The sequence below is a fragment of the Lithobates pipiens genome, unplaced genomic scaffold (genome assembly GCF_037356315.1).
Source record: "Lithobates pipiens isolate NorthernLeopardFrog02 unplaced genomic scaffold, aLitPip1_a1.2 Scaffold_23, whole genome shotgun sequence".
NCBI lineage: Eukaryota > Metazoa > Chordata > Amphibia > Anura > Ranidae > Lithobates > Lithobates pipiens.
This window is the reverse complement of record NW_027507785.1, coordinates 11902357-11927651: the sequence shown is the minus strand read 5'-3', so window position 1 is coordinate 11927651 and position 25295 is coordinate 11902357. Positions and strand designations below refer to the sequence as shown.

The 25295-nt window shown below is 46.2% G+C and overlaps 1 protein-coding gene across 6 annotated transcripts in view; it reads left to right on the top strand.

Moving 5' to 3' along the window:
- Positions 1-439: 439 nt before the first annotated feature.
- LOC143927200 (ecto-ADP-ribosyltransferase 5-like) overlaps positions 440-25295 on the top strand; it is a 58557-nt gene continuing 33701 nt past the window's right edge. For 2 of the 6 annotated variants that reach the window (XM_077451183.1, XM_077451180.1), the window contains exons 1-2: positions 440-873; positions 977-1035. The gene's annotated coding sequence lies outside the window, so the exon portion shown is untranslated. Of the gene's footprint in view, positions 874-976; positions 1036-9924; positions 10396-25295 lie in introns of those variants that run through there. The other 4 variants (XM_077451182.1, XM_077451181.1, XM_077451179.1 and 1 more) reach the window with 4 other exon arrangements.

Sequence of the window (25295 nt, the reverse complement as noted above, 5' to 3'; positions counted from 1 at the left end):
CAATATATTGCAAAATGAAGGAGATGGAACATTATGCACAGAATTATTCGGTAAAGGTGTAGTACCAATCAGATTAGCAGACGGCAATAAATCATCTTTATCAGCGAATGAATTATTAGTAAGCTGAACAGCTGACGAAATAACATTTTCCATCCCTTCAACAACTTGCTCATTTACTCTGAAAGAATGCATATAAAAATCATTATTAAAAGAAGAATTACAATGAAATTGGGAGCTATTATTGTTACCTTTAACTTTTGCATTCTTCTTCACAGGCTGGTACCTGGATTCGATCCAGCGAACCGGCCTGTGTCTATTCCTCTGTGGACGACCAGTGGCAACTGCGCATGCTCCAGCATCGCTTTCCGAAGTCTGCCTAGCAACAGATGACACTGCGAGTGGAGGAATCACTCATTGGCAGAGGAACCAAGGAGCCAGCTTCTGAGTTTCCGGAGGGGGGAATAATTTGATGCACAGGAGGAGGAGCCATAGGAGGAAGGGACTGTGAAGGAAGAGAGGACAGCTGAGCAACTGTATCCTCTGAAATTGAAAAAGATGGCGGCGGAACGGCGGAGGGGAGAGCCGAGGAAACAGGAGAAAGGCCCGGAATTATGGCATGGAAGGGAGGAGGCAACGTCGGAGAAAAAGCTGAAGACTGACCTGAGGACAAGCAGAATCGCATAATCGCATCAGAACTGCGGAGGGCAGAGCGGATGAAGAAGGAGGAGGACCTGGAACTACAGCCTGGAAAGGGGTAGACAAAGGAGGAAGAAGCCGTAGATGGGCCGGAAGACAAACAGAACTTCATCCAGGCATCACCATCCGGAGCAGAGGCCCTCTCCATTAGCTGACGCAGCAAAGAATGCAAGGCAGGTAAGAGAACGACGTAGGGACGCCTTTTTCTTCTGCTGCAACCGTCGTTCTGAAGAAATTCGTTGGTTGTTTTCCTTTTATAACCTTCTGTTTGTTTTCATAGGTTCGTTGGATCACCTGATGTAACTGTAGAATATTCTGGAGGCTTGATCAGGTGACCAGGTAAGTAACCAATTAATTACTGTTATAAATTCTAACTGAAATTCCCTTGTCCCTATTCCCATATGTAGGGGGCGCTAGTATGCTCCCCCTACTCTCATTATAATCCCCCCATTACATCAAGGCAGAAGTCATCTCCCACCCTTAATCAAAGTATATCTCAGACTCCATCCCGGGGGAATTCTATCTATATATTCCTAAAGTGTATAGCTCTATCTTACCTCTATATTTACAAACAAACAAAAAAATAAATAAAAGGGAAGGGGGCATAATAAAAAAACTCTCCTCCCCTCTTCCTCTCCCCCCATTACCCCCATCCAGCCTCCTCCTCTCCCCCCATTACCCCTATCCAGCCTCCTCCCTTACTGAGACTCTACTAGCCGCATCTTTTATTTTCAGTCATTGGGATTCACATCTATAAGGGTTTTTCCCTCTTCTGTATTTATGTAAAGATTCCATGGAGACCATGTTTTCAGATATGTCCCTCATTTTTGCCGGGATGTCCAAACCAAATCCTCCATAAGGTTCAATTGTTCTACTCTTTTAAGCCACAATCCTATCGTTGGTGGTTGTGTCTGCTTCCAGGTGAGTGGAATACCGTATATACTCGAGTATAGGCCGACCCGAATATAAGCCGAGGCCCCCAATTTACCCCCAAAAAAACTGGCAAACTTATTGACTCGTGTATAAGCCGAGGGTGAGACATGCCTGTCCATCCCTGTGTGTGTGTCCGTCCATCCCTGTGTGTCCGTCCATCCCTGTGTGTCCGTCCATCCCTGTGTGTCCGTCCATCCCTGTGTGTCCGTCCATCCATCCCTGTGTGTGTGTGTGTCCATCCATCCATCCATCCCTGTGTGTGTGTGTCTCCATCCATCCATCCATCCATCCCTGTGTGTGTGTGTCTCCATCCATCCATCCATCCATCCATCCCTGTGTGTGTGTGTCTCCATCCATCCATCCATCCATCCCTGTGTGTGTCTCCATCCGTGTGTGTGTGTGTGTGTGTGTGTGTGTGTGTGTGTGTGTGTGTGTGTGTGTGTGTGTGTGTGTGTGTGTGTGTGTCCAGCCTACCTTTGTCCCGAGCCTCCGTCCCGTGCCTTGCCTCCTTGCCTCCGTCCCGTGCCGTGCCTTGCCTCCTTGCATCCGTCCCGTGTCGTGTCGTGCCTTGCCTTGCCCCCGTCCCGTCCCGTCCCGTGCCGTGCCGTCCCGTGCCCTCTTCGTCGGCGGCCATTGTAAAGTTCAAAAGCTGCGCCGCCGCCTTCGCCTGTGATAGGCGGAACACTGAATTTCCCAGCAGCCTGTGTTCCGCCTATCACAGACGTCGTATCATCCTCGTCCGTAGTACGAGGATGATACGACGTCCGTGATAGGCGGAACACAGGCTGCTGGGAAATTCAGTGTTCCGCCTATCACAGGCGAAGGCGGAGCCGGAGGCGCGGCTTTTGAATAGAATGGCCGCTGTCTGTCTGCTCGACACGCTGATCGAGCGGGCAGACAGCGATGACTCGAGTATAAGCCGAGGGGGGCACTTTCAGCCTCAAAAAAGAGGCTGAAAATCTCGGCTTATACTCGAGTATATACGGTAAATGCTTTGGCTGCATTCAGCAGGTGACATAGAATAGATTGCTTATATGATTTACCTGGGATTTTAGTATCTTGTAACAGGAAGAGAGATGGACGGAAAAAAAAAAGGAAGAGAGATGGATCCTCCGGAATCTCCTGATCTCAAAATTTTTTGAGGAATTCTCTGGACTTCCTTTCAAAAGTTCTCTATTTTGGGGCAGGACCAGAAAATGTGTATTAATGTCCCCTCCTCCCCCGCGCAGCGCCAGCAATTATCTGATACCTCTGGTTTCCGGTAGCATCTACCGTATTTATTGGAGTATAACACGCACTTTTTTCCCCTTGAAATCAGGGGAAAACCATGGGTGCGTGTATAGTGTATAGCCGATCCCCCGCCGATTGTGAGCCTCTCGGCGGCTTTTGGACGATTTTGGACACTCTCTGCAGCTTTTGGCCGATTTTGGCCATTCTCTGCAGCTTTCGGCCATTCTCTGCGGCTTTTGGCCACTCTCACAGTCCCGTGTGAGCCACCGAAAGCCGATGAGAGCGGCCAAAAGCCGCCGACAACGCCAGAGTGCCGCTTAGAATGGCCGAGATCGGCCGAAAGCCGATGAGAGCTACCGAGTGCCGCCTAGATACAAAAGGACATCCGGCTCTGTATCTCAGCAGCGCCATTTTTAAATGGCAAGGCTGCAAATGACACTGACAAGGCTGCAAATGACACTGACAAGGCTGCATGACAAGGCTGCAAATGACAATGACAAGGTTGCAGATGGACACTGACAAGGGTGCAATGATGGACTTGGCTGCAGATGGACACTGACAAGGCTGCAATGATGGACAAGGCTACAGATGGACACTGATAAGGCTGCATTGATGGGCATTTAAATCTAAGGCCGCGTACACACGCGGGGACTGTTCGCTCAACTTTGTCCGCTGAACAGTGTTTCGGCGGACAGTCCGCTCGTGTGTGGGCTTTCAGCGGACAGTTTCAGCGGACAGTCTGCTGAACAAAGTTTTTCGTAAATTCCGAAAAACTGTCCGCTGAAACTTTGTTTCAGCGAACAGTTCCCTCGTGTGTAGGCTTGTTCGTCAAACTAAGTTCCGCGCATGCTCAGAAAGGATTTACACGCCGAAGTTTGCATTGCAGTGTATAGGACGTCGTTTTCTAGTCCCGTCGTACGTGCCGTTCACGTCATCGCGCACGGTTTCAGCGGACTGTTCGTTCGTCGTGTGTGGGCAAGTCTGTCCATGCTAATTTTGAGCGGACTGTCCTCTGAAACTGTTTGACGGACAAAGTTGAGCGAACAGTCCCCGCGTGTGTACGCGGCCTAAGTCTTTTTCCTTAAACTTCCCTCCTAAAAGTTTTTTTCCTTAAAATTCTCTCCTAAACTTGGGGTGCGTGTTATACGCCTGTGCATGTTATATGCTGATAAATATGTTATTTAGAAATGCCAGGGTGCGGTACCACCAAGATAGAATCTTAAAATGTGTCTCCTGCATTCTTATGCAGATTGATGACTCAAATGTATTGTGTATTATATTAGTACACTGCTCTTCCGTAAAGGTTCGATCCAAATCTCTCTCCCACCCCTTAAAAAAGGGCAACCTAAAGCCCTCCGAGGGTGCAACCAGCAGCGCATACGCTTTAGAGAGAGTTTGATGAAGTACACCGCTTCCGTTACAATATCCCTCAAAGATTGTTAAAGTGCGTTCATACCTACTAGGTGGGATTAAAATATTTAAAAAGTGTCTCAGCTGTACCGCACGCCAAAAATCCAAATGATATGGTAAAGGTCCTGTTGTCAATGAAAATACAGTGGGCCATGTTCCCCCTGTTAAAAAATAAGAGGCCTGGAAGATCCCTTGGTCTATCAGTACCATGAAATTTGCCTTCCTCAGACCTGATTTAAACTGAGGATTCCCCAGTATTGGAAACAATGGTGAGGTTATTGCCGATAGTCTACCCTTAGAGAAGAGCTCAAAGCCCATCTTTAGGGTGGGTCCTATCAAGGGATGCGCCGTCGTAATAGTCGGAAGGTCTTTATAGCACCATGTGGCTCGTTGCTGTAAAGCACTGCTTTGAGCCAGGCCATATCTTCCAATCCCCATATCTGCTCCAATCAATCAGGCGGCTTAATAAAGTCTGGTACAGCTAGTCCACCCTTTTGTTTGGGTATAGTCAACAGGCTTCTGCTAATCCTTGGGTGATCATTTGCCCAAATAAATCTGGCAATAAGGGAGTGTATCTGTTTGAAATAATATTTAGGTATAGCAATGGGTAGTGTTTGAAATAAATACAAAAAATTTGGCAGAATCTTTTAATAATATTGCACCTCCCAAATCAGGTGTGGAACCCTCTCTGCCATCTCTCCCAAAGAACTCGCACTTGGTGGAAAATTGAGATTTTATGTATGGGAAAGTTTTGCTGGGATAAAAGTTCCCAGGTATTTCAAGGCTTGAGCTGACCATTTAAATTTATAAATTTCCTTCAGTGTTGCTAATATGTCGTTAGATATCCCAACTCCCATTGCTTCCGATTTTGATAAGTAGATCTTAAGTCTGATAATGAGCCATATGTCTCTATTTCTTGAAGAAGGTTAGGTAAGGACTCTATCGGATTAGTCAATGAAAACATTATATCATCTGCATACGCCGAAGTTTAATACTGCATACCTCCTATTGATAAACCCCCTTTATCTGGGTTTGACCGGATCCTACACATTAAGGGCTCTAATGACAAAACAAATAATATTGGGGACAGTGGACATCCCTGTCTAGTTCCATTCGTAACTCTAAAAAGCTGAGACAGTACCCAATTCACCTTAACCTTAGCCAATGATTGTGTATAGATACTTGAAATCCATCTAATCATATTGCTACCCATTCCTACTTGTCTTAGCACTGCAAACATAAACTGCCAGTTGATACAATCAAAAGCTTTCTCCGCATCTGTTCCCAGAAATAAAGATGGAATTTTGGAAGTTTTAGCTATATGTATTAGATTCAGAGTCCTGATTGTGTTATCTTGTGCTTCAAGTGTCTGGACAAACCCTATTCGGTCCAAATGGACCAGGAAGGTTAAGTACTGTTGGAGCCACATGGCCAAGATCTTAGGAAAAAGCTTCAGATCTGTGTTTAAAAGGGATATTGGTCTATAACTCCCGCATTGTGATGGGTCCTTACTTTCCTTAGGTAAGATCGTAATTAACGCTTTCAGGGATTCCATATGAAACAAACCTAAATCTCCAAATCCGTTATACATTTTAACCAATTAAGGCCCTTAAATAGGAAACAAGCAGCTTATAATATTGAGCGGTAAAACCGTCTGGGCCAGGGGCCTTCCCTAACTTTGCCAAATTCACCGCTTCTTGAACTTCCTTCAATGTGATTGGTTCCTCCAACTCCTGCTGTGCAGTAGCCGCCAGGCTAGGCATTCCAGAAGTTGCCACATATTCCTCCACCGCAGTCTGATTTTGAAGGTTCAGGTGTAGATTGTACTAAACTGAGTAAAGGTCCCGGAACCTCTGCGCTATTTCTAAAACATTTCTATCGGAAAGAGATATGAAAGAATTCTTTAAATAAATAAATACCCATATAAAATTTATTAAAAACGCAATATCATCCGCGACCATCTACTGCACCTACTAAACATATATAAAAGAATATACTTAACGATCAGTGATAAAACAATTAATATCAAAATCAACATTTAATCCATCGGGACAGAGCACATGAGTTTCATGTATCCAGTAAGATTGTCTCTTACTTAACTGGCGTATGAAATTGCCCCCCCCCCCCCTCCAATGTTTGGTGACTCTCTCAATGCCCCAAAATTTTAGGATTTTGTTGATGAATTAATTTAAAATGTTTAGACACATTGTGGATCTTCAGACCCTTTTTAATATTGTTAACATTTTCTGCTAATCAAACATGTAATGCCGCATACACACGACCGGACTTTCCGTCAGAATAAACTCTGATGATCTTCCCGACGGAGTTCCAAGGGAGTTCTGACCGAATGGACTTGCCCACACACGATCGGACCAAAGTCCATTCATTTTGAACGTGATGACGTACGATGGGACTAGAAAAGGAAGTTCAGTAGCCAATAGCTGCCCTTACGTCGTATTTGGTCCGTCGGACCAGCATACAGACGAACGGTTTTCCCGATAGAAATTGATTCCGTCGGAAAGATTTAAAGCATGTTCTATTTCTAGGTCCATCGTAATTTTTGAAGAAAAAAGTCCAATGAAGTCCACACATGATCGGAATATCTGACAGAATGATTCCGTCGGATCTTTTCTGCTGTAAAGTCCGATCTTGTGTACGCGGCATTAAGGTCTTGAAGTTCTACCAATACATTTGGAGCCCACATTCGCACTCCAACATGTACACTACCCCCACTGTATCGCAAGTAATCAATTGTTTTATGTCATATTCTCTATTGGTGGCCGATTCTAAGAACTTTTTACGTTTTTTAATTTTCACCTTTGAATGTCTACATGGGACACAGTGGCCACAAGTATAAAACCCTCCCAGAAAAGAAAATAATCTATTTTCAGACGGAACAGGGGTATTTAAAACACTGGGGGCAAGACAGTCCCTCAAAGAAGGTGCCTTCTTATATATGAACTGAGGACGTATAGGTAAAACAGGACCCAACACCCTGTCCTGCTTTAAGATAGGCCAATTTTTTTGTATAATTTTCTCAAATTTTCTGTATTGCACATTGTAATTGAGTATCATCTTAAAATTATAATTATCTAGATTAGACTCTCTGATACAATCAGAGACCAATGTTTTAACTTTCACAATTTCCTCTTCAAGATTTTGTCTCTCATAACCCTTTTGCTTAAATCTCGACACTAAAACTTGTGACTGGGTAATGAAATCATCCTCATTAGTGCAATTTCGACATAACCTAATACACTGTCCCCTGGGGATATTGCACAACCACGATCGATGGTGGCATCTCAAAAACTTGAAGGGGAAATTGTGAAAGTTAAAACAATGGATAGACTGTATTGTATCAGAGAGTCTAATCTAGATAATTATAAGTTTAAGATGATACTAGATTACAATGTGCAATACAGAAATTTTGAAAAAATTATACCAAAAAATTGGTCTATCCTAAAGCAGGACAAGGTTTTGGGTCCTGTTTTACCTATACATCCTCAGTTCTTATATAAGAAAGCACCTTCTTTGAGGGACCGTCTTGCCCCTAGTGTTTTAAATCCCCCTGTTCCATCTGAAAATAGATTATTTTCTTTTCTGGGAGGTTTTTATGCTTGTGGTCGCCGTGTCCCATGTAGACATTCAAAGGTGAACATTAAAAAATTTCAAAAGTTCTTAGCATCGGCCACCAATAGAGAATATGACATAAAACAATTGATTACTTGCGATACAGTGGGGGTAGTCTACATGTTGGAGTGCGAATGTGGGCTCCAATATATTGGCAGAACTTTAAGACCCTTACATTTTAGATTAGCAGCACATGTTAACAATATTAAAAAGGGTCTGAAGACCCACAATGTGTCTAAACATTTTAAATGATTTCATCAACAAAATCCCAAAGGCTTCAAATTTTGGGGCATTGAAAGTGTCACCAAACATTGGAGGGGGGGAGGGGGGCAATTTCATAGGCCAGTTAAGTAAGAGAGAATCTTACTGGATACATGAAACTCATGTTCTCTGTTCCGATGGATTAAATGTTGATTTTGATATTAATTGTTTTATCACTGGTCGTTAAGTATATTCTTTTATATATGTTTAGTAGGTGCAGTAGATGGTCGCGTATGATATTGCGTTTTTAATACATTTTATATTGGTATTTATTTATATAAAGAATTCTTTTATATCTCTTTCCGATAGAAATGTTTTAGAATAAATGTTTTTTTATTAATATTACATTTTTATATTATTGCATTTGCCGTCATGCACATTTACTTTTTCAGCGCTTTGTACAGTGCGCAGGCTTTAAGTCAGTAGTCATTTGTGCGTGATTGGTGATATTTTTGCAGCAGTATTTAGTTGCCGTTCTATTCTTTCATGTTGTAAATAGCTAGTGGGGACACTTCCGGGATTATGTCCTCGTAGAGCTATTCCTGCCCCACGTTGTGTCAAATGACGCGGCGTCGGGTTACTATAGCAACGTTTCTTGTATGTATAGCGGGTGATCACGTAGCTTCCGTATCCGCTGATGAAGTCCCTGCCCATAGGGACGCAACGCATACGGAAGGAAGCGTTGTAACGTCACCCACGGCCATCTCGCATCCTGCTTTTTACACGCTGATTATCTGGCACTAGATTAGTGCCATGTTTGTAAGTTAATTTCTTCATTTTTATCATTAAATATTTTCTATATTGCGGAGAGCACTATGTTGTGTCCTTTTTGATTACATGATCCATGTGTCTTTGGAGATTCCAATGCCTAATTACCGTATTTATCGGCATATAACACGCGCCGGCGTATAACATGCACCCCAAGTTTAGGAGGGAATTTTAAGGAAAAAACGTTTAGGAGGGAAGTTTAAGGGGAAAAAAACAACTTACGTTTACAGTATATGCCCATCAGTGTCATCTGCAGCCTTGTCCACTATTGCAGCCTTGTCCACCATTGCAGTCTTTTGCAGCCTTGTCCACCATTGCAGCCTTATGCAGCCTTGTCCACCATTGCAGCCTTATGTAGCCTTATGCAGCCTTGTCCACCATTGCAGTCTTGTCCCCCATTGCAGCCTTATGCAGTCTTGTCCCCCATTGCAGTCTTGTCCCCCATTGCAGCCTTATGCAGTCTTGTCCCCCATTGCAGTCTTGTCTATTTTATTTGCTATTTGTATTTTATTTTTTTTAAATGCTGCCGCCGAGATACAGAGTCGGATGTGTATCTCGACGGCGTGCGGTAGTTCTCGGCGGGCCTCCGGCCACCTTCCGCTCTTCTCGCCAGCTTTCGGCCGCCTTCGGCCATTCTCGGCAGCTTTCGGCCGCCGAGAAGAGCTGAAGGCGGCCGAAAGCTGCCGAGAACGGCCGAAGGCGGCCGAAAGCTGGCGAGAAGAGCCGAAGGCAGCCGACAGCTGCTCAGAACGGCCGAAGATGGCCAAAAGCCCCCGATAATGGCCGAAGGTGGCCGAAAGTCACCTTGAAGAGCCGAAGGAGGCTGAAAGCCGCCCAGAGGCTCAGAATTTCGGGGGATCGGCCTACGATTTTCCCCTGCTTTTAAGGGGAAAAAAGTGCGTGTTATACGCCGATAAATACGGTAGTCAGTGCTTTCTGCTGTATCCAGATTTGCCGGGATTTGCTGTGTACCATCCATTTGTGCCCACAAGGGAAGGTGTATTTGACCCTCTATAATTAAAGGGTCGCCTCATTGAGGTGAGAGGCCATCTTTATTATTGGTGGAGGGTTCACATATACCCACGGAGTTACCTGCATGATGCATCTATATATCATCACTTAAGATCACATGGACATTGTTTGATATGTGGACTGGATCTTAGTGCTGCACCATCTATTTTATTAGTTAGGTCAATTATAATTCACTTGTATTATCAAGCCTCAGAAAATGTTTGCATTGTGAAATAAGCGTTGTCAGCTTGTGTTCTGTGGCTAGGGTTGGTCTATACAGCTGTGTTATAATGAAAGTGGAACTGAGAAGCTTAGCATAAATAGCACAGCAAGGGGACCAGAAGTCACAAAAGAAGATACAGATCACAGTGCTTCCCGCATCTAAGCTGTGCGAATCGTGTCCGTGAACGGAGAGTCCACCAGAGAAGATACGGATCCCATTGCCTCCTTGTAAGTGTAAGTGGAGGGAGATTTCTGCAGCATATTTGGCAAGTACAGGATCACAGTATATATAAAATAATATGCAAAGTGGTTTAAGGGAAGCTTCAGAATGGCAACGATGTTTTTATTACAAATTAATGTGAGCAGGCTGCAGTTCCTCTTTAAGCATACATATCACAGCAAAGTGACCAGAGGCAACCAGAGAAGATGTAGCTCTCCGGGCTTCCTCCAGGTTAGTGATGAGAAGCTTAGCATTTTGTAGAACGGGGATCAGAGGCCACCAGAGAAGATTCAGATCATCGGGCTTCCTCCAGGTAAGTGATGAGATTCTTGTACATAAATGGGACAAGCTTAGCATTTGGTAGAAAAGGGAACAGAGGCCACTATTGAAGATACAGATCACCGTTTCTCCTCCTGGGAAGTGATGGGAATTGAATCCATGAAAGAAACAAGTCTAGCATAAATAGCCCAGCAAAGTGACCAGAGCCCACCAGAGAAGATTCAGATCACCGGCTCTCCTCCAGCTAAGTGATGAGAATCCCGTCTATGAAAGGGACAAGTTTAGCCTAAATATTGCAGCCAAGTGACCAGAGCCCACTAGAAAAGATGTAGCTCTCCATGCTTCCTCCAGGTAAGTGATGAGTATCGTGTCCATGAATGGGATGAGTGGGACAAGCTTAGCACTTTGTAGAACGGGGATCAGGGGACACAAGAGAAGCTGTAGATGATTGTGTCTCCTCCAGGTCGGTGATGAGAATCTTGTTTATGAAAGGGATAAGTTTAAGCATAAATATCACAGAAAAGTGACCAGAGGCCACCAGAGAAGATACAGACCACCACGCTTCCTCCAGGTCAGTGATAAGAATTGTGTCCATAAACGGGACAAGCTTAGCATTTTGTAGAAAAGGGATCAGAGGCCACCATAAAAGATACAGATCACTGTGTATCCTCCTAGTAAGTGATGAGAACTAAAATCATGAAAGGGACAAGCCTAGAATAAATATCTCAACAAAGTGACTAGAGGCCCCCAGAGAAGATACGGATCCCATTGTCTCCTTTAGGTAAGTGATGAGAAATGTGTCCATATTTAAAGGGACAAGCTTAGTATAAATATTGCAGAAAAGAGACCAGAGGCCACCAGAGAAGATACAGATCACCATGTCTCCTTCAGGTACGTGATGAGAATCACGTCTATGAAAGAGATTTGTTTAGCATAAATATTGCAGCAGAGTGACCAGAGGCCACCAGAGAAGATTTAGCTCACCGGTCTTCCCCCGGGTAAGTGATGAGAATTGTGTCCATGAATAGGACAAGCTCAGCACTTTGTAGAACGGGGGATCAGGGTACACGAGGGAAGATACAGATTATTGTGTCTCCTCCGGGTCAGTGATGAGAATCTTGTCTATGAATGGGATAAGTTTAGCATAAATATTGTTGGAAAGTTATATTATTTTCTATTCAATGTTATTCTGTTTAACTGTATTATTTTCTATATTCTTTTCTATTCTTTTATTTTCTATTCTATCCCTATTTTTTATTCTATTTTTTTCTATTCTTTTATTTTCTATTCTGTTCTGTTTTGCTCTATTATATTATGTATTTATTTTTTTATTCTTATTATTTTATTCTTTTATTCTATTTTTTTTATTCTTTTATTTCCTGTTCTATTATTTTCTATTCAATTTTGTTCTGTTTTACTATATTATTTTCTATATTCTTTTCTAGTCTTTTATTTTCTATTCTATCCCTTTATTTTCTATTCAAATTTTTTTTTCTATTCTTTTGCTATGTATTCTGTTTTGTTTTACTCTATTATATTATAGTCTTTTATTTTCTGTAATATTATTTTCTATTCTATTCCTTTATTTTCTATTTTATTATCTTCGGAAATTCGAATTAGAATTTAAAACAATTTGAATTCGAAAGTGGTTCAAATTCGAAAAACTATTTGAATTAGATTTGAAAACTATTCAAATTCGAATCAAAAACTTTCAAATTTTAATTTGGTCCGAAATTTTGTTTTGTTATTTCGGATTTGTTTAATATCTTTACTATTGTAATAACTAAAAATGTGCCTGAATTTTAATTCAGAACGAAATGAACCGCACGTGTCTAATGTCTGACACAGGGGCGTAACTATAGGGGGTGCAGCAGTCGCGACCGCAACTGGGCCTTGTGCTGCAGGGGGCCCATGCAGCCCCCTCTACATATGGCCGGCAGCAGCATAGGCAACTAGGGGTACCAGTGCACCATGCACACGGGTGGGTGGAGGGTGACTAGCAGAGCTCCATGCTCGACTATCGCAGTGGCTGCTCTTTAGTTGTGCATTCCCCGCATGACCTGTGTCCTCGACCCCCCCTCCCCGAGTCCGGCCCACACTGCACTGCATACTTCTCCTGGGTAAACAAACTTTAAGCACCCAGATGCAGTGCAGCCCTATGAGAGCTCCCCGGAGGACACTAAAGGCTTGTCTGCCAGCCCTCCTTCCCCATCATACACAGATGATGAAAGGTCTTTCTGGGAGATATGCTGATCACCCGTCCAGCACACTGGATGGAGCCCAGGCCAACATGGATGAGTGCGCGGCCTGCAGCTTGGTCATGGTGAGTATGAGGACCCCATCCCCCACACACCATTACATACCCCCTCCGTCTCCCCCTGGGGACAGGGGCCCCTTCTCACGTGGGGACAGGGACCCCCATCTCCCCTGGGGACAGGGACCCCTTCTCACCTGGGGCAGTAACTTCATCTGCCCTGGAGAAAAGGACCTCATCTCTTCTGGGGACGGGGACCCCATCCTGCCTAGGGACAGTCCCCCAATAAAGCACCTAAAACTATTTAAAAAAACGGCTGATGCCAGTGGTGGAGCTACAGGGCTCACAAAGGTCATACCTGTGACCATGCCCTGGAGTTCCACCGCCGGACTCGGAGGGAAGGGCCCTGGCTTGGGTTCGGGGGGCCCTTCATGGTTTCTTGCATCGGGGCCCTGAAGGTTCTAGTTACGCCACTGGTCTGACAGGTAGTGCAGAGACAATGCAGGAGTGAACGGGGAACACCAGTATGTAATAGGCTGTCATTGGATTAGAACAGAACAAAAAGGAGAAAACACAGCGCTATTTCAAAAGTGAACAAAAAGTGAGGAGAAGTAGTGAAACTACAAAATTTCTGTGTTAACATATATAAATTAGTGCAGCACTTAAAGGCACCTATTTCAATAGGTGAAAAGAATGTACATATCTGACAAACAGACAAGTGCATGGAAAAGTCCATAAAATATTTAAGAACAGTCCCAAAATTAATCACTCTGGTGCATCTAGAGCTTTGTTAAAGTCCTCAGATGGCATTCAAGGCTAAATATCTTGTCACGTTCTCAGACTTCAAAGCCTCTTGAAAATGGATTATAGGCAAGTAGAGAAGGTAGATACTCTTACCAGATAGGTTGGACACATCCACCGTATAGTAGTGTGTCTTACGAGCTTATGGGGGGGGGGGGGGGCTCCAGTCACTCACCCCAGTGCACCGACCAGATGTTAATTTCCTCTTAGGGTTCCTTACGGTATCCAGATGGGGAAGAGGAATAGGGTTTCGGTGCCATAAATTACTGTAGAACTTGGTGCCAGAAGTCTCATGAGGGTTCACCATAAAAAGGAACAAAACATAAAAAACGCCTCGCATGGTGAAATACAACCAATGATGGTTTATTGAAAAAGTTCTGATAGACAAAACTTAAAAAAACATAAAATCACGTGATACATAAAAATAAAAATAATTGCAATGTGGGGAGCAAACTAGTGCTGGCCTTACGCGTTTCAACCTCTAAGTCATCAACAGGGGCATGAGGCTTTGAAGTCTGAGAACGTGACAAGATATTTAGCCTTGAATGCCATCTAGATGCACCAGAGTGATTCATTTTGGGACTGTTCTTAAATATTTTATGGCCTTTTCCTTTCACTTGTCTGTTTGTCAGATATGTACATTCTTTTCACCTATTGAAATAGGTGCCTTTAAGCGCTGCACTAATTTATATATGTCATTGGATTAGGATGATTAAACAGAACCTGTGGCCCCCTTATATTCAGTGTCCCTACCAGAGTCCTTACATCAGGAGTCCAAGTCACAAAAAGCAGCCTAGTGTGACAAAGCTGCTCTTCCATGCAGGGCAGTGAGTGAGCGTTGTCACCCTAGGATAGCCAAAGCCAAAAAAAGGAGCTTTATGAAATGAATAAACAACTCCAAGATATAATTTCAGAAGCCCCCCTGCCCAATAGGTTCAGAAGTCTCCTCTTCTCATCTGAAGCTCCCCCCTTCACCTCAGAAGCCCCACATCTCATCAGAATTCCCCCCTTCACATCAGAAGCCCTCCGTAACACCATAAGTCCTCTCTTCAAATCAGAAGCTTCCCATCTCATTAGAAGCTCCTCATCTCATCAGAAGTCCCCCCTTCATCTTAGAAACTGCACATCTCATCAGAATTCCCCCCCTTCATATCAGAAGCCCTCCGTCACACCATAAGTCCTCTCTTCAAATCAGAAGCTCCCCATCTTATTAGAAGCTCCCCATCTCATCAGATGCCCCCCCCCCTTTCATCTCAGAAGCTCCCCATCTCATCAGAAGCCTCCATCTCATTAGAAGATCCCCATCTCATCAGATGTCCCCCCTTCATCTCAGAAGCTCCCCATCTCATCAGAAGTCCCCTTCTCATTAGAAGCTCCCCATCTTATTAGAAGCTCCCCATCTCATCAGATGCCCCCCCTTTCATCTCAGAAGCTCCCCATCTCATTAGAAGATCCCCATCTCATCAGATGTCCCCCCTTCATCTCAGAAGCTCCCCATCTCATCAGAAGTCCCCTTCTCATTAGAAGCTCCCCATCTTATTAGAAGCTCCCCATCTCATCAGAAGTCCCCTTCTCATTAGAAGCTCCCCATCTTATTAGAAGCCCCCCATCTCATCAGATACCCCCCCTTTCATCTCAGAAGCTCCCCATCTCATTAGAAGATCCCCATCTCATCAGATGTCCCCCTTCATCTCAGAAGCTCCCCATCTCATCAGAAGTCCCCTTCTCATTAGAAGCTCCCCATCTTATTAGAAGCTCCCCATCTCATCAGATGCCCCCCCCCCCTTTCATCTCAGAAGCTCCCCATCTCATTAGAAGTCCCCTTCTCATTAGAAGCTCCCCATCTCATTAGAAGCTCCTCATCTCATCTGAAGCTCCCCCCTTCACCTCAGAAGCCCCACATCTCATCAGAATTCCCTCTTCACATCAGAAGCCCTCCGTCACACCATAAGTCCTCTCTTCAAATCAGAAGCTCCCCATCTCATTAGAAGCTCCTCATCTCATCAGAAGCCCCCGCTTTACCTCAGAAACTGCACATCTCATCAGAATTCCCCCCCTTCACATCAGAAGCCCTCCGTCACACCATAAGTCCTCTCTTCAAATCAGAAGCTTCCCATCTCATCAGAAGCCTCCATCTCATTAGAAGCTCCCCATCGCATCAGATGCCCTCCCTTCATCTCAGAAGCTCCGAATCTCATCAGAAGTCCCCTTCTCATTAGAAGCTCCCCATCTCATTAGAAGCCCCCCATCTCATCAGATGTCCCCCCCTTTCATCTCAGAAGCTCCCCATCTCGTCAGAAGTCCCCTTATCATTAGAAGCTCCCCATCTCATCAGATGCCCCCCTCCCCTTCATCTCAGAAGCTCCAAATCTCATCAGAAGTCCCCTTCTCATTAGAAGCTCCCCATCTCATTAGATGCTCCCCATCTCATCAGATGCCCTCCCCTTCATCTCAGAAGCTCCCCATCTCATCAGAAGTCCCCCTCTTCACATCAGAAGCCCTCCAACACACCATAAGTCCTCTTCTCAAATCAGAAGTCCCCCCTTCGCATCAGAAGCCCCTCATCTCATCAGAAGTTCCCCCTTTTCATCAGTAGCCCCTACTGCATCATAAGTCCCCCCTTCACATAATAAGTCCCCCCCTCACACCATAAGTCCTCTCTTCAAATCAAATGTTATCCCTTCTCATCAGAAGCCCAAATCTCATCAGAAGCCCAAATCTCATCAGGAGTCCCCCCTTCTCATCAGAAGCCCTCGTCTCATCGGAAGTCCCCCTTCACATCAAAATCCCTTCATCACACCATTAGCCCTCTCTTGAAATCAGAGGTTCCCCCTTCACTTTAGAAGTCCTCATCATAAGTCCTCCTTTCACACCAGAAGCACCCCATCACATTTAGAAGCCCTCCTTCACATCATCAGTCTTCCCTTCACATCTGATGCCCCTCATCTCATCAGGAGTCATCCCTTAACATCAGAAGTCCTCTCTTCACAAAAGAACCCCCCATATCTCACCTAAAGTTCTCCCTTCACATCAGAAGCCATCAATATTATAAGAAGTCCTCTCTTCATCTTAGAAACCCCCTTCCATCACATCATAAGTCTTCCTTTCACACCAGAAGCTCCCGATCACATTTAGAAGCCCTCCTTCACATCATCAGTCTTCCCTTCACATCTGATGCCCCTCATCTCATCAGGAGTCATCCCTTAACATCAGAAGTCCTCTCTTCACAAAAGAACCCCCCATATCTCACCTAAAGTTCTCCCTTCACATCAGAAGCCATCAATATTATAAGAAGTCCTCTCTTCATCTTAGAAGCCCCCTTCCATCACATCATAAGTCTTCCTTTCAAATCTCATCAGAAGTCCTGCCTTTCATTAGAATCCTCTCCATCACATCAGAGCCTGTCTCACATCAGAGCCCCTCTTACATATCAGAGTGCCTCCATACATAAGGGCCCCATCAGAGCCCCCTACCAACTTGCATCAGATCCTCATCAGAGCCCCCTTACATCAGGTTTCCCATCCGAAGCAGAGACCAACTGATTTGAATCCTCAGTCTGTGCAGTGATATAAGGAAATACCACTGATCGGGGCATTGAAAATATAGTAAAAAAAACAACAGAAAAACAGGGGCTGAAGGCCAGCACAGGGGGTGGGGGCGGAATAGTGGCACTGTTTTTTTTTGGCTGGGCGGTGGGATTGTGTGGCGGGGGGGTTGCTGCCTGACCTCCCTGACATACACATACTGGCCTACCTACCTGACACATACACTGACCTACCTACCTCACATACACTGACCTACCTGATATGCACGCACTGACATACCTACCTACCTGACATGCTCACACTGACTCACCTACCTGACATGCATGCACGGACCTACCTACCTGACATGCACTGACCTACCTGACATGCACTGACCTAACTTCCTGACATACAGGGACCTAACTGACATACACTGACCTACCTGGCATGCACTGACCTACCTACCTGACATACACTGATTTGTCAGATTTGTCCGCCTCGGCTCCCGGGGATGGTGCCTCTAAGGGGCTGGCGGTGACCGACATCCGGCTACTGCCATGCTTCACCATTTTACGTAAGAAGGTAATCCAGGTGGATTCTTTTCTCATTGCCCCACCTTTATTGTTAGTCTGCTGATAACAGACTATTTCTACTCTATTTTTCATGTTTTTATCTTTAGAGAAGACACGCGCTTGCTCCTGACGAGTGGTACCTCAGCCACGAAACGCGTAGAGCTATCAACTGTCGTGTTTATCTTCAATTATGACCAACTTTTTTATATATATTCTACCAACATTCTTTTCATTTGGATATCTGAGTCATTTGTCGGGCAAGCACTAGTGATGGCCGAACGGTTCGCCCGGCGGTCGTTTCGCGGCGAATTTCCGACATTCGCGGTCCGCACGTTCGAACGCCTTTTTCCGTCGTTCGCCGCGGCGGACTTACGTGTTTAATGTATACAAGAACTTTAACCTTTGGTGACACGTTTATCATGTGATACAGGACAGCCAATTGAGACATGACAGCACATGGACACTTGTACATTCCCCCTAACCTATAAATACACCCGATCCGGTGGCCATTTTACATTCTTTCTTCTGTCACGATAGGGACAGGTTCCTGTGTGGAGTAGGGAGAGATAAACCACTAGCTATTTGGTACACAAAAGTTCTTTTCAGGACTGGTATAGGTGTTAGGTGTTGATAGGTTTGCTGTGCTGCTGATTCTTGCAGCAGCCTGAGTGTCTTTTGTTAGTTTAGAGAAAGGGAAAGGACGGTGTATGCTACAGGGACAGCCAGATTAGTCTTTCATCATCATCATCATCATCATCATCATTAGCTGTTACTATCAAGGTCCACAAAAGAGCTGTTCCAGTAACCACTAATCGTTCTCTTTTTTTGCCAATTTGTATAGGGACAGGAAGGAAGCAGTGTTGTCAGGCAGTGAGGGTAATTTTAAAGACTTGCTGTTATTATTAGTTCCACAAAGGTTCTTTTCAGGACTGGTATCAGTGGTACAGTAATAGGCTTGTACACGTATAATATTCTTTCTTCCAAATATAGAAAGGATATTATACTTGACTGCTGCCCTTCTGCTGCAGTCTGCTAAACATTCACAACTCACTTGTTCCACAAAAGTTCTTATAAGGACTGGTAACTTGGTATAGGGTGCTACGGTACATAGGCTTGAGTGCGGTACAGTCTGCTGTTCTGTAAGGACCGCTATCGGTCCACAATAGATAGGGTTGACGTGCACCACTGCTGACCGCTGCCCTATACTGCAGCAGTCCTTCAGCGGTATAGGGACTGACGTACAGTCTGCTAAACACTAATACACAACCTGCTTGGTCCACAAAAGTTCTTATAAGGACTGGTAACTTGGTATAGGGTGCTACGGTACATAGGCTTGAGTGCGGTACAGTCTGCTGTTCTGTAAGGACCGCTATCGGTCCACAATAGATAGGGTTGACGTGCACCACTGCTGACCGCTCACCTATACTGCAGCAGTCCTTCAGCGGTATAGGGACTGACGTACAGTCTGCTAATCACTAACACACAACCTGCTTGTTCCACAAAAGTTCTTATAAGGACTGGTAACTTGGTATAGGGTGCTACGGTACATAGGCTTGAGTGCGGTACAGTCTGCTGTTCTGTAAGGACCGCTATCGGTCCACAATAGATAGGGTTGACGTGCACCACTGCTGACCGCTGCCCTATACTGCAGCAGTCCTTCAGCGGTATAGGGACTGACGTACAGTCTGCTAAACACTAATACACAACCTGCTTGGTCCACAAAAGTTCTTATAAGGACTGGTAACTTGGTATAGGGTGCTACGGTACATAGGCTTGAGTGCGGTACAGTCTGCTGTTCTGTAAGGACCGCTATCGGTCCACAATAGATAGGGTTGACGTGCACCACTGCTGACCGCTGCCCTATACTGCAGCAGTCCTTCAGCGGTATAGGGACTGACGTACAGTCTGCTAAACACTAATACACAACCTGCTTGGTCCACAAAAGTTCTTATAAGGACTGGTAACTTGGTATAGGGTGCTACGGTACATAGGCTTGAGTGCGGTACAGTCTGCTGTTCTGTAAGGACCGCTATAGGTCCACAATAGATAGGGTTGACGTGCACCACTGCTGACCGCTCACCTATACTGCAGCAGTCCTTCAGCGGTATAGGGACTGACGTACAGTCTGCTAATCACTAACACACAACCTGCTTGTTCCACAAAAGTTCTTATAAGGACTGGTAACTTGGTATAGGGTGCTACGGTACATAGGCTTGAGTGCGGTACAGTCTGCTGTTCTGTAAGGACCGCTATCGGTCCACAATAGATAGGGTTGACGTGCACCACTGCTGACCGCTGCCCTATACTGCAGCAGTCCTTCAGCGGTATAGGGACTGACGTACAGTCTGCTAAACACTAATACACAACCTGCTTGGTCCACAAAAGTTCTTATAAGGACTGGTAACTTGGTATAGGGTGCTACGGTACATAGGCTTGAGTGCGGTACAGTCTGCTGTTCTGTAAGGACCGCTATCGGTCCACAATAGATAGGGTTGACGTGCACCACTGCTGACCGCTCACCTATACTGCAGCAGTCCTTCAGCGGTATAGGGACTGACGTACAGTCTGCTAATCACTAACACACAACCTGCTTGTTCCACAAAAGTTCTTATAAGGACTGGTAACTTGGTATAGGGTGCTACGGTACATAGGCTTGAGTGCGGTACAGTCTGCTGTTCTGTAAGGACCGCTATCGGTCCACAATAGATAGGGTTGACGTGCACCACTGCTGACCGCTGCCCTATACTGCAGCAGTCCTTCAGCGGTATAGGGACTGACGTACAGTCTGCTAAACACTAATACACAACCTGCTTGGTCCACAAAAGTTCTTATAAGGACTGGTAACTTGGTATAGGGTGCTACGGTACATAGGCTTGAGTGCGGTACAGTCTGCTGTTCTGTAAGGACCGCTATCGGTCCACAATAGATAGGGTTGACGTGCACCACTGCTGACCGCTGCCCTATACTGCAGCAGTCCTTCAGCGGTATAGGGACTGACGTACAGTCTGCTAAACACTAATACACAACCTGCTTGGTCCACAAAAGTTCTTATAAGGACTGGTAACTTGGTATAGGGTGCTACGGTACATAGGCTTGAGTGCGGTACAGTCTGCTGTTCTGTAAGGACCGCTATCGGTCCACAATAGATAGGGTTGACGTGCACCACTGCTGACCGCTCACCTATACTGCAGCAGTCCTTCAGCGGTATAGGGACTGACGTACAGTCTGCTAAACACTAATACACAACCTGCTTGGTCCACAAAAGTTCTTATAAGGACTGGTAACTTGGTATAGGGTGCTACGGTACATAGGCTTGAGTGCGGTACAGTCTGCTGTTCTGTAAGGACCGCTATAGGTCCACAATAGATAGGGTTGACGTGCACCACTGCTGACCGCTCACCTATACTGCAGCAGTCCTTCAGCGGTATAGGGACTGACGTACAGTCTGCTAATCACTAACACACAACCTGCTTGTTCCACAAAAGTTCTTATAAGGACTGGTAACTTGGTATGGGGTGCTACGGTACATAGGCTTGAGTGCGGTACAGTCTGCTGTTCTGTAAGGACCGCTATCGGTCCACAATAGATAGGGTTGACGTGCACCACTGCTGACCGCTGCCCTATACTGCAGCAGTCCTTCAGCGGTATAGGGACTGACGTACAGTCTGCTAAACACTAATACACAACCTGCTTGGTCCACAAAAGTTCTTATAAGGACTGGTAACTTGGTATAGGGTGCTACGGTACATAGGCTTGAGTGCGGTACAGTCTGCTGTTCTGTAAGGACCGCTATCGGTCCACAATAGATAGGGTTGACGTGCACCACTGCTGACCGCTGCCCTATACTGCAGCAGTCCTTCAGCGGTATAGGGACTGACGTACAGTCTGCTAAACACTAATACACAACCTGCTTGGTCCACAAAAGTTCTTATAAGGACTGGTAACTTGGTATAGGGTGCTACGGTACATAGGCTTGAGTGCGGTACAGTCTGCTGTTCTGTAAGGACCGCTATCGGTCCACAATAGATAGGGTTGACGTGCACCACTGCTGACCGCTGCCCTATACTGCAGCAGTCCTTCATCGGTATAGGGACTAAGAGTTTTGTCACAGGGTCATTTAAAAAATGACAGGCAGAGGAAGAGGCAGGCCCTTCCGCAGGGGTGGTAGGGGTAGGGCAGGAGCAACAGGCTTGAGCCAAAGTGGGAAGTTGCAGAAGGTGCGTTCAATTACTTTAAAGGATGCACCAGACTTGGTTGAGTGGCTCGCTCAGCCTTACTCTTCTGCACCCTCCTCATCCTCTCGATCTGCACCCTCTTCTTCACTCTCTGCTATGTGCACCCCCAAAGACACTACCACCAACAACACGACCACCACCACCACCACCACATACCTTCCGCTTGAGTCACTGGAATTATTTTCCGATCCATATCAAGAGGACATTTCTGATGCGCAGCCACTCTTGGTATTGGATCAGGAAGAGGAGGTAGCAACAAGCGCTACTCAGCAGTCTGACGCCAGTACCCAGATCAGCCCAAGGAGGAGGTTGGTCCCCGGTGTTGCTGCCTACTCCGAGATCTCTACTTATAGCGGTGGGGAAGGTGACGTTGATGATGACGTGTCTAGTGATGTCACGTGGGTGCCCACAAGAGAGGAAGAGGAGGGGAGTTCAGAGGGAGATATGGACCAGCAGATAGGGAGGAGAAGCAGCAATGACTTACATTGCACAGCAGGGACAAAGCAGACTGCAAATGTATCAGGAGCGAGTCATCGACCATGTACGGTCACATCTGGCGCTCCCAGGACACCGGCACATGGCTCCGCAGTGTGGGCTTTTTTTAACGTGTCCGCTGCTGACAATAGCGTTGCCATCTGCAATCTTTGCAGTCAACGCGTTAGTCGCGGTAAGCCCAATACTCACCTAGGGACGACCGCCTTAAGAAGGCACATGAGCAGCCATCACCGAGCCCAGTGGGAGCAACGGAACACACAAAGCCACACTGCAGGCTCTCACCGTCCAGCCTCGTCTTCTACTTCTCCTTCTCCTCTCTCCTCACAATTGTCCTCCACTCCACCTTCCATCACGCCAAGCTCACATTTTTCTGCAAAAAGGCAGGCTTCCGTGGGCCTAATGTTTGAGCGTAAAAAAATGATGACGCCGGATAACCCTCTTGCCCAACGGTTGGCGGCTGGCTTGTCAGAACTCATAGCCCGCCAACTACTGCCATATAAACTGGTGGACTCGGAGGCCTTTCGCAAATTTGTGGCCATTGGAACACCACAATGGAAGGTCCCAGGAAGGAAGTATTTCTCAGAGAAGGGCATCCCAGAGCTATATGGCCATGTTCAGCGGCAAGTGAATGTATCTCTGGCACACAGTGTCGGTGCCAAGATACATCTGACCACAGACACGTGGTCTAGCAAACACGGGCAGGGAAGGTATATCAGTTTTACTGCCCACTGGGTGAACCTTCTGACGGCCGTCAAGCATGTAACCCGTGGCACCCGTGTAGATTTGGTTTTACCGCCACGGATTGCATGCAGGCCTGACTCTTCTTCTCCTCCTCCTACTCCATCCTCCTCCCTCTCCTCCTCAGCTGCCTCCTCCTTTTCCGCTGCTAGCGTCTCTTCCACTGCACCGCCCAAGCTCCCCAGAACCTATTCCACATGCCAGGTGAGACGTTGCCATGCCGTGCTGCGTCTGTTGTGCCTGGAAGCAAAGAGCCACACTGGCCCGGCACTCCTTTCAGCTTTGCGTTCACAGGCAGATGAGTGGCTAACACCGCTCAATTTGACAGTTGGTAAAGTGGTGTGTGACAACGGTGCCAATCTGCTTAGCGCATTGAAACAGGGCAAAATCACGCACGTGCCGTGCATGGCACACGTCTTAAACTTGGTCGTGCAGCGATTCCTTGTCAAATACCCTGGGGTCCAGGACATCTTGCGGCAGGCAAGGAAAATCTCGGCCCATTTCAGAAGATCTTACACGGCCATGGCTCGCCTTGCTGACATTCAGCGGCGACACCATCTGCCGGTCAGACGTCTTATTTGCGATTGCCCGACGCGATGGAACTCAACCTTCTATATGCTTGATAGGCTGCTCCAGCAGAAACGTGCAGTTAACGTCTACCTGTATGAACTCTGCGAAAGAAACGGTTCTGGGGAGCTGGGTTTTTTTTCACCGCGCCAGTGGCTGCTCATGCGCGACACATGCAGACTTCTGCGGCCATTTGAGGAGATCACCAAACTGGTCAGTCGCAGCCATGGCGCCATCAGTGACATGGTACCTTATGCCTTCTTTCTGGAGCGTGCATTGCGTCGTGTCATTGATCAGGCTGTGGAGGAGCAGGAGCGGGAAGATGAGGAAGTCGCAATGCTGGATGAATTCCCAGGGGGGGCTACTCTATCTGAGACAAGTCAACAACAGGAGTCTGATGAGGAGTCAGAGGAGGATGGTGCCGGGGCGGATGAGCAGGAGCAAGAAGAGCATGCTTTAAACCTTTCTGGGATCCCTGTTGTGCGAGGATGGGGAGAGGAGAATGAAGAGGACGACATTATCCTGGATGATGAGCAGGAGCCAGGCCACCACACCGCTTCCACTTTAGTGCAAATGGGGGCCTTCATGCTCCAGTGTTTTAATAGGGACCCCCGTATAAAAAGCATGAGGGTCAAGGACCAGTACTGGGTGGCAACGTACTTAGACCCCCGGTACAAACACAAAATGGCGGAAATGTTACCGCCGTCGCAGAGGGCTGTCAGAATGCAGCACTTCCAGGCCTTGCTTCGAGAAATGCTGCATTCTGCTTTTGCGTGCGCTGGCAGAGGAGCAATTCCCACTCCCAGAGAAGGATTTGCGGGTACCAATCCAACAGCGCCTGCAAGAAGAGGCCGGTTTGAAGATGTGTTGGTGACTTCGGATATGAGGTCATTCTTTCAGCCGACCCATCGACAGGTGTCATCCGGATCCAGCATCAGGGAACGCCTAGACCGTCAGGTGTCCGACTACATTGGGTTAACGGCCGATGTGGACGCTCTGAGGAGTGATGAACCCCTAGACTACTGGGTGGGCAGGCTTGACCTCTGGCCAGAGCTTGCCCAATTTGCAATCGAACTGTTGGCTTGCCCCTCATCCAGTGTCCTGTCCGAAAGGACGTTCAGCGCAGCAGGGGGGATTGTGACCGATAAGCGTACTCGCCTAGCTCACCACAGTGTTAACTACCTCACATTTCTAAAAATGAATGAGGCATGGATCTCGGAGGAATTCAACACATGTGACCAGTAGACCATGTATATGTCTATAAACTATTTTTTTAATCAAGCACACAGACCTTCTTAATTCATTTGGCTCACTTCCTTGACCCAAAAAAGCACACCGTACTATATGCCCCTACCCTCCTCTTTGAAGAGGTTGAGCGGTGTCATATTTCTACTGGGGCTGCTTATGATATCCCTGTGCTGTGCTGACTTCCTCCTGGGGGTTCTTATT